Source organism: Danio rerio, chromosome 2 (genome assembly GCF_052040795.2).
Source record: "Danio rerio strain M-AB ecotype USA chromosome 2, GRCz13ab, whole genome shotgun sequence".
NCBI lineage: Eukaryota > Metazoa > Chordata > Actinopteri > Cypriniformes > Danionidae > Danio > Danio rerio.
The window spans coordinates 62,439,583-62,453,457 of NC_141022.1; positions in this window are offsets into that span (position 1 = coordinate 62,439,583).

The window sequence follows — 13,875 nt, forward strand, 5'->3', positions numbered from 1 at the left end:
TCTGTTTATCCAAGCATCTTAAAATCTACCTGTAACTAAATTCTGTTATGCATATATATATATATATATATATATATATATATATATATATATATATATATATATATATATACACACACGACGATATTTAATGCTCGAAATGTCATAAACTGGTGTTTCTCGCTTTATAAAAATAATATATATTCAGTGAGAAGAGTGATGACCTTGAGTATTTCATTATATCCCAAAAAATAAATAAATGTATTATTATAGAAATTATATATTTATAAAAATAAAGATTAAATGTAGAAAATTAAACTAATTCTAATGCAAATAAATCTAAAATACAACAAATATCATCACTTTTCAATGTACACTTTAATCTGTAGAGTGGCAAAACAGCGCCTCCTGCTGCTAAGAGTGTAAAACTGCATTCAACTCAGCTCTCTCTCTCTCTCTCTCACACACACACACACACACACACACACAAACACACACACACACACACACGTTTGTTTTTGTGAAAAGTGGGGACATTACATAGGTTTCCATTCATTTTATACTGTAGAAACCGTATATTGTATTGCCCTCACCCCACCTCACCCCTAAACCCAACCATCACAGGAGACTGTGCAGCTTTACTCTCTGACTAAACTCATTCTGAAGCATTTATAAGCATTTTGCGAAATAAGGACGCCACCAATGTCCTCATATTTCACCTCCTTTTTGTAATACCTGTGTCATACCTATTGGTGTCCCGAAATGTCACAAAACCACGTACACCCACACACACACACACACTTGTTGTATACATGGTTTACGGTAGCTAAAGACCGTGCGTGTCCCTATCTTCAGCTCAAAGATAGCTGGAAGCAGCATTAGTGATGTGGCTGCATCTGACCCTGCCTCCAGCCCTTCTGGTGCTGCACTCTTCAATTTGACCACTCCCGATCTATCTAGCTGTGTTAAGTAGAGTTAGATGAGAGGTTTCACAAATGAAGGCTGCCACTTTCACAGTTGATCCTATTCCAGCATGGCTTTTAAAGCTTGCTTTGCTTGCATGTTTTAGATATAATCATTGATTCTCTTCTTCTTTGGCCTTAGTCCCGTATGGTTGCGGGGTCGGCTCTTTGGAACAAGTCCTCCATTTAGACTTGTCCATATTGATAATGACTTTTTTTTTACACATTCCGGCCGGCTTGTCACACTCATACACTACGGACAATTTAGCCTACCCAATTCACCTGTACAGCATGTCTTTGGACTGTGGGGGAAACCGGAGCACCCGGAGGATCGCTTGAAAAAAATAAACGCGGCCGTACGTACGGGACTACGTTTTCAGAATGAGCTTGGTTTGCATTTCTGTGAGGAGTTTGCATGTTCTCCCTGCGTTTCTCCCTGCGGTCGTCCGCTGTGGGGCGGTGTGATGCTGTTCCCTTTCGCGCTTGCCTTACCTCCTTGTGGAGGGCTTCCCCGCTGCTACTCGTTTGTCCACTCAGCTCACCGTGTACGTCGGCAGGCTCGAGATGCAGAGAGGAGTTGACCACGGCGATCTTTTTCGAGTCCGGGGAAGAGCGGTTCCAGCAATCAGGTAAGACAAAAACAGAATCCCAAAAATTAAGTGAACGAGTTTCGTAACAGGGTGAGAACTCAGAAAACGGAGTAGAAAAAAAAAATCGGGGCTTTTATTTTTTTGGACGACTTTTGTAAACTGTTGCTTGGGTTTAGGGAAGCGAGCGGGCAGGCGGGTCGATCGGTAAAATTGGTTGGGTTCAGGGAAGGAGGAGGGCGGGTCGTCCGATTGGCCGGTCGCGCAGTCAATCATCCTGTCTGTCAGACATCGGCCTCTGGTGGGTTCACGAGAGAACAGCGCGGGCGCGAACGGCACTCGCGAGAGGCGTCTGAGGTGCAAAAAAGCGCACAACAGCGGCCTCTCGCGGATTCACAAAAACTGCAGCCGTACATACCCGCCAGGACGTATTTCATGATCTCCAGAAACGTCCGCAGGACTACGTTTCCACAATGAGCCCGGGTTGCAGAAATGCCAACTGAGCCAAGGTTCGAACCAGCGACCCAGCAACCTTCTTGGTGTGAGGCAACAGCACTACCTACTGCGCCACTGCTTCGCCCATGATCAATGATTCTCTAATGTGTGGTAATGTGCCTGCTTCTCTTAAAAGTGCTGCTATTACTCCAATAAAAAAAGACTGGTTCTGACCAGGACAATCTAAACAACCACTGTCCCATTTCAAATCTCTTTTTTTAGCAAACATCCCTGAATGAGTTGTTCATGCAAATCTCATACTACAGAAACAGCCTTAGTGGAGGTCACAAATGATCTGCTTCTTGCTGCAGACCCTGTCTGCCGATCAGTTACGATTATTCTTGAACTTAGCGCAGCCTTTGACACAGTGGATCACTCCATATTACTTTCACGAATGAAAACAGTATTTGGTATCACGGACATCGCTCTTAAGTGAGTTATTCCTCTCTAACCGCTCTCAGTTTGTCTACATAGGAGGTATTACGCCCCAAGTCTAGGGGAAACAAAAAGGGCATAATAAACGAAGAAAAAAACAAATGTGTTGGGGTGGTGAATTTCCCAAACTAACCAAAACTTAAAGCAAAAGATTCCCTTCGGTCGACAACCAAACTCGCACACTCAATTGAGAGTGTATCTAAATATATTTATTATAGAAAAATGGGGGTATTATATATGAGCATTTCGTCAGGGTGATCACAGGCCAAAATAACAAACAAAAGAATCTATAAAATAAATCCACTAAATTACCTTTTACTATTTAAAGGAAAATACAAAAAAGCTCACCTTACTCCCAAACATAAACAAAGTCAAAAGTAATCAAATAAATAGGCAGGTCACCCCTACATGCTCAAACTCTCAAAAATATTTTAACATATGCTGGTCATCAATACAATGTTGGTTGTTGGTCTTCTTCCGGAGGGGTGAGGGAAACCCAGGAGCTCCACTCCAAACACCGAACGCACAGAAATGAGCTCTTCGATCCCTGCCGGAAGCTCCTTTTTATACATGCTTTTGCGACCAGCAGTCAATCAGAACAGGGAATCACGCCGGTATGGGAGCCTATGAGACAACAGAAAAACAACAAGGAGGTGGGACAAAATCAAAAGACAGGGTACAATACGTAATAATAAACAAATAAATAAACTTCAGTCGTAACAGGAGGACGTAAATCTACCACCAGCCCAGTCAAATTCGGCGTTCGATTTTAAGCCCCCTACTCTATTCCATGTACATTTTTACGACTTGGTCATCTCCTGGGATCCCTGTAGGTCTAAACCCAGATAGCATATGAATGTGGGCCACTTTAGGCAGTTGTGCTCGACTCGTGGTTTTCCTTCGGCACAGACAAATTGAATGTGAGCCTGATGTGGCCCACCGGTACAATGGCAAAGGGGGGCCGAAGATTCCAATTCATATGTGGACCATTTAAGGCAAAGATTTGGCACTTATGGCAAAATATAATCTGAATGTGAGCCCAATGATAAATTTAAACCAGTGACCTTTTTGCTGTGAGGCCACACACTGTAAAAAATAAATTGTTGAGGCAACTTGATGCAGTAAGAACTTTGAGCTGTCTCAACAACTATTTTTTAGTTCTTCTCAGTAACAATATTTTGTTCAGCTGACATAATTTTGTTCATTCATGCAATGTTGATTATTGCATTTTACAAATAAAGATATTCTTGTCACATCAACTAAAGCAACAGTTACTGCTATTGGGTCAATACATTTTTTTCTGTTTAGTGGATGATTTTTTTTTTCAAATTTGCTAAATAAGTAATTAGTTGTTGTTAGCATATCACCCTATTTTTAATCATTTTACTTAAAAATGAACACAAACTTACTACTTCATCCAATCATTCCTTCGGCTTAGTCCCTTTATTCATCAGGGGTCACCACGGCGGAATGAACCACCAACTTATTCAGCATATTTTTTACACAGCGGATGCCCTTCCCACTGCAACACAGTACTGGCAAACGTGCATTCACACACAGACAACTGTGGTGGAAACCGGAGCACCCGGAGGAAACACACGTGAACATAGGGATGCCAGCTGACCCGGACGGGTCTCGAACCAGCAACCTTCTTGCTGTGAGGCGACTGTGCTACCAATTGCGCCACTGTGTCACCCCTCTTTCAAGCAACAGATAAACAAGCTTAGTTTGCGATCGTCACGTCACGCATGCCCAAATGATTCAAATATCAACATTCCTATTCAACACAAAAATGTTTGTCCAGAAAACTCAGTTAAACATGTAGACATAACATTTTAGCGAATATTGTTGACATGACAGATATTTTTGTGTAATCAATTCTTATTCACAATTCTTAGTATATATGACAGAAAAAGAACAGTGTGTTGAACAAATGCTGATTGTTTTTTACAGTGCAGTGCTGACCACTGAACCACTGTGTGCACAATTGTGATATATGTTGTCACTGAAGTAAAAAAACTTAGCTATTTGTTTGTTCATTTTAAAATACATTTGAATTTATTTTTGCCAAACCCTGCACACACACTCACACACTTACACACTCGCTCACATTATAGAAACGCCTGGTCACTGCTGCTGTTCTGATTCCTCTCACGGATCTGCTGTGCTCAGGATGTTCTGTTCTCCAGTTCTCCATCATACACACACACACACACACACACACACACACACACACACACACACACACACACACACACACACACACACACACACACACACACACACGTGTGCAGGAAGTTTGTGCAAAAGTGTCTGAATCAAAACAAAGAGCTGCAAATGAAGACAAACAGTGAATGTGAGCGTGAAAGAAAAGCCCTTTAATTCAGCATCTGCTTTCACACAGCGGCACTGAAGCTTCACTCACACTCACACACACACACACACACACACTGGTGTATATATAATAAGATTATAAAGCATCATTCAGGCTGAAAGGAAATGTTGGAAAAGTAACATTAATCATTTATAAACTCAGATGTGCGTGTGTGTGTGGTTTCTTCATTCATTCATTCCTTCATTTTCTTGTCGGCTTAGTCCCTTTATTAATCTGGTCGCCACAGTGGAATGAACCGCCAACTTATCCAGCAAGTTTTTATGCAGTGGATGCCCTTCCAGCTACAACCCATCTCTGGGAAACATCCACACACACACACTATGGACAGTTTAGCCTACCCAATTAACCTGTACCGCATGTCTTTTGACTGTGGGGGAAACCGGAGCACCTGGAGGAAACCCACGCGAACGCTGGGAAAACATGCAAACTCCACACAGAAACGCCAACTGATCCAAGGCTCGAACCTGCGACCCAGCGACCTTCTGGTTGTGAGGCGAACGTGCTACCCGCTGCGCCGCCGTGTGTGGTCTCTATGAATCCAAATTCAACTTAAATGCTTGAATCCTTTTCATAAGTGTGTCAGACTATTACAAATCCATTCAAATAACACAGCATGTATGTTTAGGATAAAAGAATAAACATAATTAGATCCTCTCCATGAGCCAGCATCTTATCATGCCGGAGGGGTTTGAGTGTCTGAATGATCCTATGAGCTATGTAAGGAGCAAAATGCCCCTGGTAGGGTCTCACAAGGCAAGAAGATCCTAGCTGACAGGTCAGACTAATGCCAAGTTCAGACCGCATGATCTTGACTCGCCGACAGGTTTTGAGAAATCGCCGACAAATGCCTGAAATCACAGGCAAATCGCTGCTCGTGCACGTGAGTGACAATCACACAGTGTGAACTATCAAAGACGTGATCTGAGAGAATCGCTGATGAGTCTTCGATGCCTGTGAGATATTTGGTGTGCTGAATATCTGGAGCTGCCCTTGGAAATGAGTTTTGGCTGAAAAGAACATCAGCGATCGCCTACAGCCAATGAGAGAGCAGCATCCACTTGTCTGTGTGTGTGTACCTGCAGGCCAGCGGGAGTTAAAAGCGCTCATTTTCAGTTTATCTGGACCCAGGAAATGGAGGAAACATTTGTGGAGGTGTGACAGGAGCAGCCGTTTTTGTTTGACGTTTTATTGACCTTATTCTTCGCCGACAAGTGGGCGCTGCCATTTCAATCTGTTTGGCTGGAGACTTCCGGTCTCATTCACTTCCATTCATTTTTAGACTTTAAAAACTGCTCGTTACGCTGCTTGATGTTGCAATTTGATATTTTCTTGTTATACTGTTCTACTTGGTCTGTATAGTCATGCAATTATTTGTTTGTAGTTATTTGCAAGTAGTTTGACTGTTTTCTGCCGTTTATTATTCCTAGTCATTTCTCCCATAGGCGACTGAATCGGAAGTTCTAAGACAATCGCGAAAACAGCCGCACTTCGCATTTTAGAATAAGGTCAATACAGGAATTTAAAAAAAGAAAGTGTCAGGGTTCTGCCACTCTGGTCTTGTAAATTCTTGTTTTAGTGGCAGAGTCCGGACACTAGCTCTGTCTAGTCCTGTCCTGTTGTGCTCGGCTCAAGTTTTCTTGGGTCGAGCACTTGTTTTGTCATTGTGTGTGTCTCTGTATGAACGCCATTTGTGAACGCGCATGGACCGTGCGCGTCCCCGCTTGATGTGTTTGCAAGTGCGCGCTCCCGTCCGGGTGTTCCTGTTCGTCTGTCTGCAGCGTGGTGTTTCATTCCCAGCGCTCAGTCCAGTTGGTTTCGGTTTTGGTCGGTGGGATGAAACATGCACGCTGTGTGTGTGAGTGCACGGTGAGTGCTTTCATTCATCGTGTCTTGCGTTCAGTCTTCTGTTGGTGTTGTGTTTACATGCACCGTGTGCTTGTGTTGTTATGAACACACGGTTAATAAGTTCTCTCATGTGCTGCGTGTTCTAGTCTTGTTTTGTGTGAGCGCATGGCTTGTGTTGTCTCTTCATGTCATTGCTCTCCTGTCTATTGTCTAGTCCCACCCTCCTTGTTAACCCACCTGTTTGTTCACCTGTGTATTAATTTAATTCTGCTTTATATTCTCCTCATGTCTGCTGTCCTGTGCCAGTTCGTCACCGTATGTCATCGTTTGTCTCCTTGTCCTGTCGTGTGTTCCAGCCCTGATCCCTACCAGCCTGTCCAGTCAAGTTTGTTTGTTTGTTTGTTTATTTGTTTAGCTAGTGTTTCCCCCCTCAGGGTAGTTTATTTTGCTGTTTTTTTTTTATTTTTACCATTAATAAAGACCTTTTTCTTTGCAATTGAGTCCTCGCTCCTTTTTCCTCTACACAACCGTGACAGAAAGTTGAGAAATGGCTAATTCCCTTCAAACCCAGGTGAGCAAATATGTACATTTTCTATCCCATTAAAGGCTTTTTCCTCGTTATGTAGTTAATAACAATAGATATACTACATGTTTTTGGCTGTGAGACGTAGTTTGGACGAAGTTGTCTGCGATTCTTCTTATAGTAAAGTCATGCAATGAAAAAGCCCCTGTCGCTGACCCATCTTGCAGTGTAAATAAAGCAGCGACGAAACGCTAGCCTAGATAGTCATGCAGTGTGAAAACATCTGTGACACGACTACTTTGAAAGTCCTGCAATCTGAACTCGGCGTAAGTGTGGTTCTAAAACCCCGTATAAGTTTAATTTAATCAAGCACCATGACATTCCCTGGTTTGGTGCAACTGGGGCTCCAGGCTTGGGACTCATGTGCAGGGCCAGACGGAATCTGCGGACGTTTTTGGCTATTTCTGAAGAGAATTTTAGTAAAAATCTGAGAATTTCTGCGGAATTATTTTGGGAGTATCATAACTAAAACCTTAATATATTAAATAAAAAGCAATAAATTACTGAATAAAAACTGAATAAATTCAGATTTACACATTTACTCAAGCAAATAAACAGAATTAATAATGGGCTAAAAATCTGCAGAAATCTGCGGAAAATCTGCGGAAAATCTGCGGAATTCTGCGTGCGCAGATTCCGTGTGGGCCTACTCATGTGTAAGCCCCTGATGGCAAGAAACTGGCTCCTGGGACATGGAATGTGTCACGATAACCAGCGATCTTATAGAGATTTTACTCTCTATAACCATGGACTACAAATCTGCTATTTCTGGACTACATTTTCATACATGCACTCCGCTCACACTCACACATGCTTCCTCATCTAGACTGATTACACTCGCACCACCTAAGGATTGTCAGAGACTGATTGCACACACTATTTAAGCAACACACTCACTCCTATTGTCGAGTCATGTTATCTGCCACAGTGACATTACAACACATTTTCCTAGCCTTAATTTCCAGTGTTTTGACCCTAGCCTTGTTTATTTAGCTATCCCTGTCTGCCGCCTGCCTTTTGACCTCTTGCTAGTTATATTGACTACGATTCTGGATTTGCCTTCATACATCTGTTTGCACCTGTGTTGACCTTTGCTTGCCCGACCACTGAACAAACCTGCATGTGGATCCAACCACAGTTGTTAGTGTCACTCCCCGTGTAACAGAATGTCACCTAGAGGTTCAACTCATGCACAGCTTGGCTCTGGAACTCAGCTTCAGCTTCTCTGAAGTTCCCCACAGTGAGAGGCGGTGGGGTTGGTGTGTGCTTATAGCTCCCCAACTCAGCCATCACGTGTTGGAGTTTTCCCCAGTGAATGAGCAGGTCGCCTCTCTGCTCCCTTGGGTCGGGGACCAGTCTCTCTCTGTAGGTTGTGCTCATGAACCAAACATCAGTGCAGTGCTTGACCTTATTGAAGTCCTAAATAGGGTGCTGGAAGATGCTCCGACTGAGGACTCTGTTGTTCTCCTGTGAAATTCAATGCTCATGTTAGGTAAGACAGTGGAGAGGCTTGATTGGGAGGAACGGCCTTCTTGAGCTGGACCCGAGTGGTGTTCTGTTGTTGGACATCTGTGCACAGTTTGTCCATATCAAACACCATGTTCAAGCATAAGTGTGTCCATCAGTGCACATGGCACCAGGACACACTAGGCCTGAGGTTGATGATTTTGTGGTTGAATCTTCGATCTCTGACAGTATGTCTTAGACACTCAGGTAAAGAAAGAAGCAGAGCTGTCCACTGATCAACACCTGGTGTTGAGTTGGATCCGCTGGCAGAGAAGGAGGCTGGATACACTTCGCAGGTCCAAACATACTGTGAGAGTTCTCTGGGAACATCTGACTGAACCACATGACAGAGGGATTTACAACTCTCACCTCTGGAAGAGCTTTGACCAGTTCCTGCGGGAGACTGTAGACAGTGAGACAGAGTGGTCCATGTTCTCAGACTCCATTTTTAATGCAGCTGTGAGGAGCTGTGGCTGTTGTGGAGACCGGACACTGAAAGTAGGGAATGCAGTCAAGCTGAAGGAGGCTTGGTTGGCTTATAGGACTCCTGAGGCAGCTGATGGGACAAGCGCACTGCAGCCCGACCGTTTGCGGAAGCAAAAACTTAGACCTGGGACAATGGAGGAAGACTACCAGTCGGCCTCAAAGAAGTTCTGGCAAACCGTCCAGCACCTCAGGAGGGCAAAGCAGTTCCACACAACACTGTTGACAGCGAAGGAAGCGAGCTGTTGTTCTCAACTGGGGATGTTGTCGGACGATGGAAGGAATACTGTGAGGATTTCCTCAATCACACTGAGAAGCCTTCCACTGAGGTAGCAGAGACAGGGGAAGCAGAGGTGGACTCACCATCACCCAAGCTGAAGACATTTTGCACTGGCAAAGCAGCCGGAGTGGGTGAGATTCAAGTCTAATAGTGAAGTATGCACTTCAATCCTGAGGTATTTCCATTTGGTGCACTAACAATACAACTCAAAAAGTCATGATCTGCACTCATAATTACTTTAAATTTTCTAATTTCACATTCTTCAGAGATATTAAACACAAATGTTCAGCTCAATGCCTTCCTCAGTGTGTGGAATTATTCAATGAATGTAGATCATGACCTTTTGAGTGGATGAGACCTACCCTATGTTCCTCTAGTCTCTGGCCGTACTCACACTAGGTACAGTTGCCTCGAACCGGGCCAAAGCACGCTTGTCCCCCCTCCCGTCTCCCCCGACGGCCCGCGCTCACACCATATCGAGCCTCGGCACGCTTACATCATCGCTGCTGCTTTTAGCATTTAAATTTTTGTTCTGACTCCATAAATATATTTAGAGATATCTCTAATTATATTTTGACTAGTCATAATTATAATTCCACTACTCAGAATGACAATTAGAGATATCTGCAATTACAATTGTACTAGTGCGAAATCAGATTGGAGATATCTGCAAATATATTATGACTAGTCATATTCCTCCATTGACTTCCATTGAAAAATATTTGCAGATGAATTTTGACTAGTAACAATTGTAATTAGAGATATCTCTAACTGAGCTTTTACTAGTCATAATACATTTGGAGATGTCTTTAATTCGTCATATTTAGAGATATTTACAAATATATTTAAAGATATCTCTAATTAATTTACTAAAAGTCTAATTACAGTTGTAGATATCTTGAATTGGATTTTTGACTAGTCAAAATTCATTTGGAGATATCTCTAATTACTTCAAATATTTTTCAATGAAAGTCAATGGAGGAATATGACTAGTCATAATATATTTGCAGATATCTCCAATCTGACTAGTCGAAATATAATTATGACAAGTCAAAATATAATTAGAGATATCTCTAAATATATTCATGGATAGTCAGAACAAGGTTTAAATGCTAAAACGGCTTGTCATACGCTCTCACCCAGTAGCACAGTGGAGATTTCTCTAGTTATATCGTTTCAGTGGTTTGTTATGCAGTGACATGCAGTCAAATATTTCGCCAAACAGTCCTTAGGGATGCAGTGACACACAGTCAGATATTTTACCGGACAGATCCGCCACTTTTGGCGCTCATAAACGATCATAAAGCTCTCGTGCTGCAGGAATGAGGAGGTCTGCTGAAGGCGCGCAGCTGACGTGCAGTGAGGGGTTTGCGTCTTTAATAAACTACGGCAGATCACTTTACGTTCAGTGATTTGCGATCACTGAACAGTAAGAATGATTAATAAATCCATATGAAACAGCCCCTTAAAAGTCACGTCTCGCTTTCAGTTTCGGGCTTTGGCGCGTTTTGCACTCACACACAAGCGTACCAGGCCAAAGCCCAAGTGAACCGCGCTCAGGCACACCTCTTCCAACCGGGCCAGGGCCGGCCAAGTGAACCATGCCTGAGCCAGATTCAGCGCACTCACACTTCTCAAACGATCCGGGAAACAGGCATGGGCACAGTACGGATGGCATAGTGTGAGTAGGCCCTCTGGATATTGTGGGCTGTCCGGGCTGACACATCTCTACACTATCACATGAAGGTCAGGGACAGTATCTCTGAACTGGGCAACTGGGGTGGTGCTTCCCATTTTAAAGAAGGGGAACTGAAGGGTGTGTTCCAACTATAGGTGGATCCCACACACTCCTCAGCCTCCCTGGAAAGAGTCCATGCCAGGGTCCTGGAGAGGAGGATCCGGCCAATGGTTGAACCCGAATTCAGGAGGAACCATACAGATTTCAGAACGCTGGAGCAGCTGTATTCCCTCACCAGGATGGTTCAAGGGAGTATGCCTAACCAGTCCACATGTGTTTCATGGATCTGAAGAAGGCATTGGACTGTGTCCCTATGTGGTTCCTCTGGGAGTATAGGGTGAGAGGCGGTCTGTTAAGCGCTGTCTGGTCCCTGTATGGACAGAGCAGGAGTTTGATTCACATTGCCAGCGATAAGTCAGACTTGTTTCCAGTGCATGTTTGACTCAAGCAGGGCTGCTCTTTGTCACCAGTTCTGTTCACTATATTTATGGACAGATTTTTTAGGCACGGTCTTGATCAGCAGGGGGTCTGGGTCAAGAACTAAAGGATTTCGTCTCTGCTATTCACAGATGAGGTTGTTCTGTCGGTGTCCTCAGACTTGGACCTCCAGCATTGACTGCACTGTTGTCTGCTGAGTCTGATGTGGCTGGGATGAGAATCAGCACCATAGGGCTCAACCTGTGCAGTGCACATGCCCTTTTTAGTCCTGGATAGAAAGTGCCCTTCCAAAATGATCTGAAGTGCCCCAGCAAACCGACCCAACCCAATCACCCCCCATTCAAACCCCCCAACACCCCCCCCCCCCACCCCACACACACACACTTTTCAGTTCGCATGCACCACCACTCACCACCCCCCAGCCCCAAGTCCCCAGTTCGCGCGTGACATCAACCCCATTCGTTCCCAAGAACCCCCCCCCCCGACCAATTCATGTCATTCTCGACATCACCCCCTTGGAAGGTCTCTTGCCCCTTGGAAGGTCTCTGCACGGGCCTGACCTCCAAGTCCAAGTCCATGATGCTCCACTGGAAAAAAGGGTGGTTTGCCATCTTCATGTTGGGGGAAAGTCTTCACCCCAGGTGAAAGAGTTCAAGTATCTTGGGGTTTAGTTCAGGAATGAGGGATGGAGCGTGAGATTGACAGGCGGATCAGTGCAGCAGTACTGCGGTCGATGTACCACTCCATTGTGGTAAAGAAGGAGCCGAAAGGCAAAGCTCCTGTGTGACTGGTCAATCTTCGTTCCTACTCTCACCTATGATCATTACTTTCTTAAGATCTGAGATACAAGCGGCTGAAATCGTAGGGTAACAGGGTGTACCCTTAGAGATAAGATGAGAAGCTCTGTCACCCTAATTAGATTTTTACTTTTTGTAGTAACTTACTTTAAATTCTGTTTGCAGTTTTAAAATGAATATTTTACATTGCTATTTACATATTCAACTATTTATTTGATTTGTATTCTGCTATGCGCTTCTTAAGTCATGAAGCATTGGTGACGCATGGAATACAGTTTCTTCTACTCATTTGAATTAAGAAAATATTCATTTATGGCCCCTTTTTAGTCATATCACACTTTAAAGTGAATTTAATATAAAATCATAGAGTACACATCAGTATCTGCTCTTGCTGCATCACAGACATCAAAATTTTAACAATTTATAATAAAAATAGTCACTTTCTGGCCATCAGATATTAGGTATAAATATATATATATATTGCGATCGTGATTTTCGAAAGTATTACATCACTTTGTAAACGTGTATTATTACCATTTGATGAGTTTCCCCATACAGTTTGACAGAGCGTCAAACTTCGCATGACGTCACTCTTAACAAGCGGATGGTAAACGTTTTGGCAGTATTTGCCAAAGTATGTCATGCAAAGAAAGTGAATTGAATTAAAAGTGCGATTAAGAAAAATCAGATTATTATATTTTTACATTGCTATTTTTAATATAATTTAATTACAGGGTTTATGCAGGATTCTTTAAGTACAATTTTTAGACTTTTTAAGAACCATTTAATACCATTATGAATGAAATTTTGGACTTATACAGGGCTAATCACTCAGGATTTTTTTCTAATGGCCCAGTTACTTCAGTAAATAGTTTTTGAATTGATGGATGATCATGTAAAGGGATGAGTTGCTTTAGTTTCTTTTCCCTGCTCAGGGAATTTCATTAGGAGAATTAGCTGTAAACATGTAAACAGCTGTTGTGAATCTCATTGCAATCAAAACAAATATATACATACATAAATATATATATATATACAACTGTAGTCAGAATTATTCGCCCCCCTGTTTATTTTTTTCCTAATTTCTGTTTAACAGAGAGCAGATTTCTTCATCACATTTCTGCACATACTAGTGTTAATAACTCATCTCTAATAACTGATTTATTTTCTCTTTGTCATGATGACAGTAAATAATATTAGACTAGATATTCTTCAAGACACTTCTATACAGCTTAAAGTGACATTTAAAGGCTTCACTAGGGTAATTAGGGTAACTAGGCAGGTTAGGGTAATTAGGCAAGTTATTGTATAACGATGGTTTGTTCTGTAGACTATTGAGACAGTATATAGCT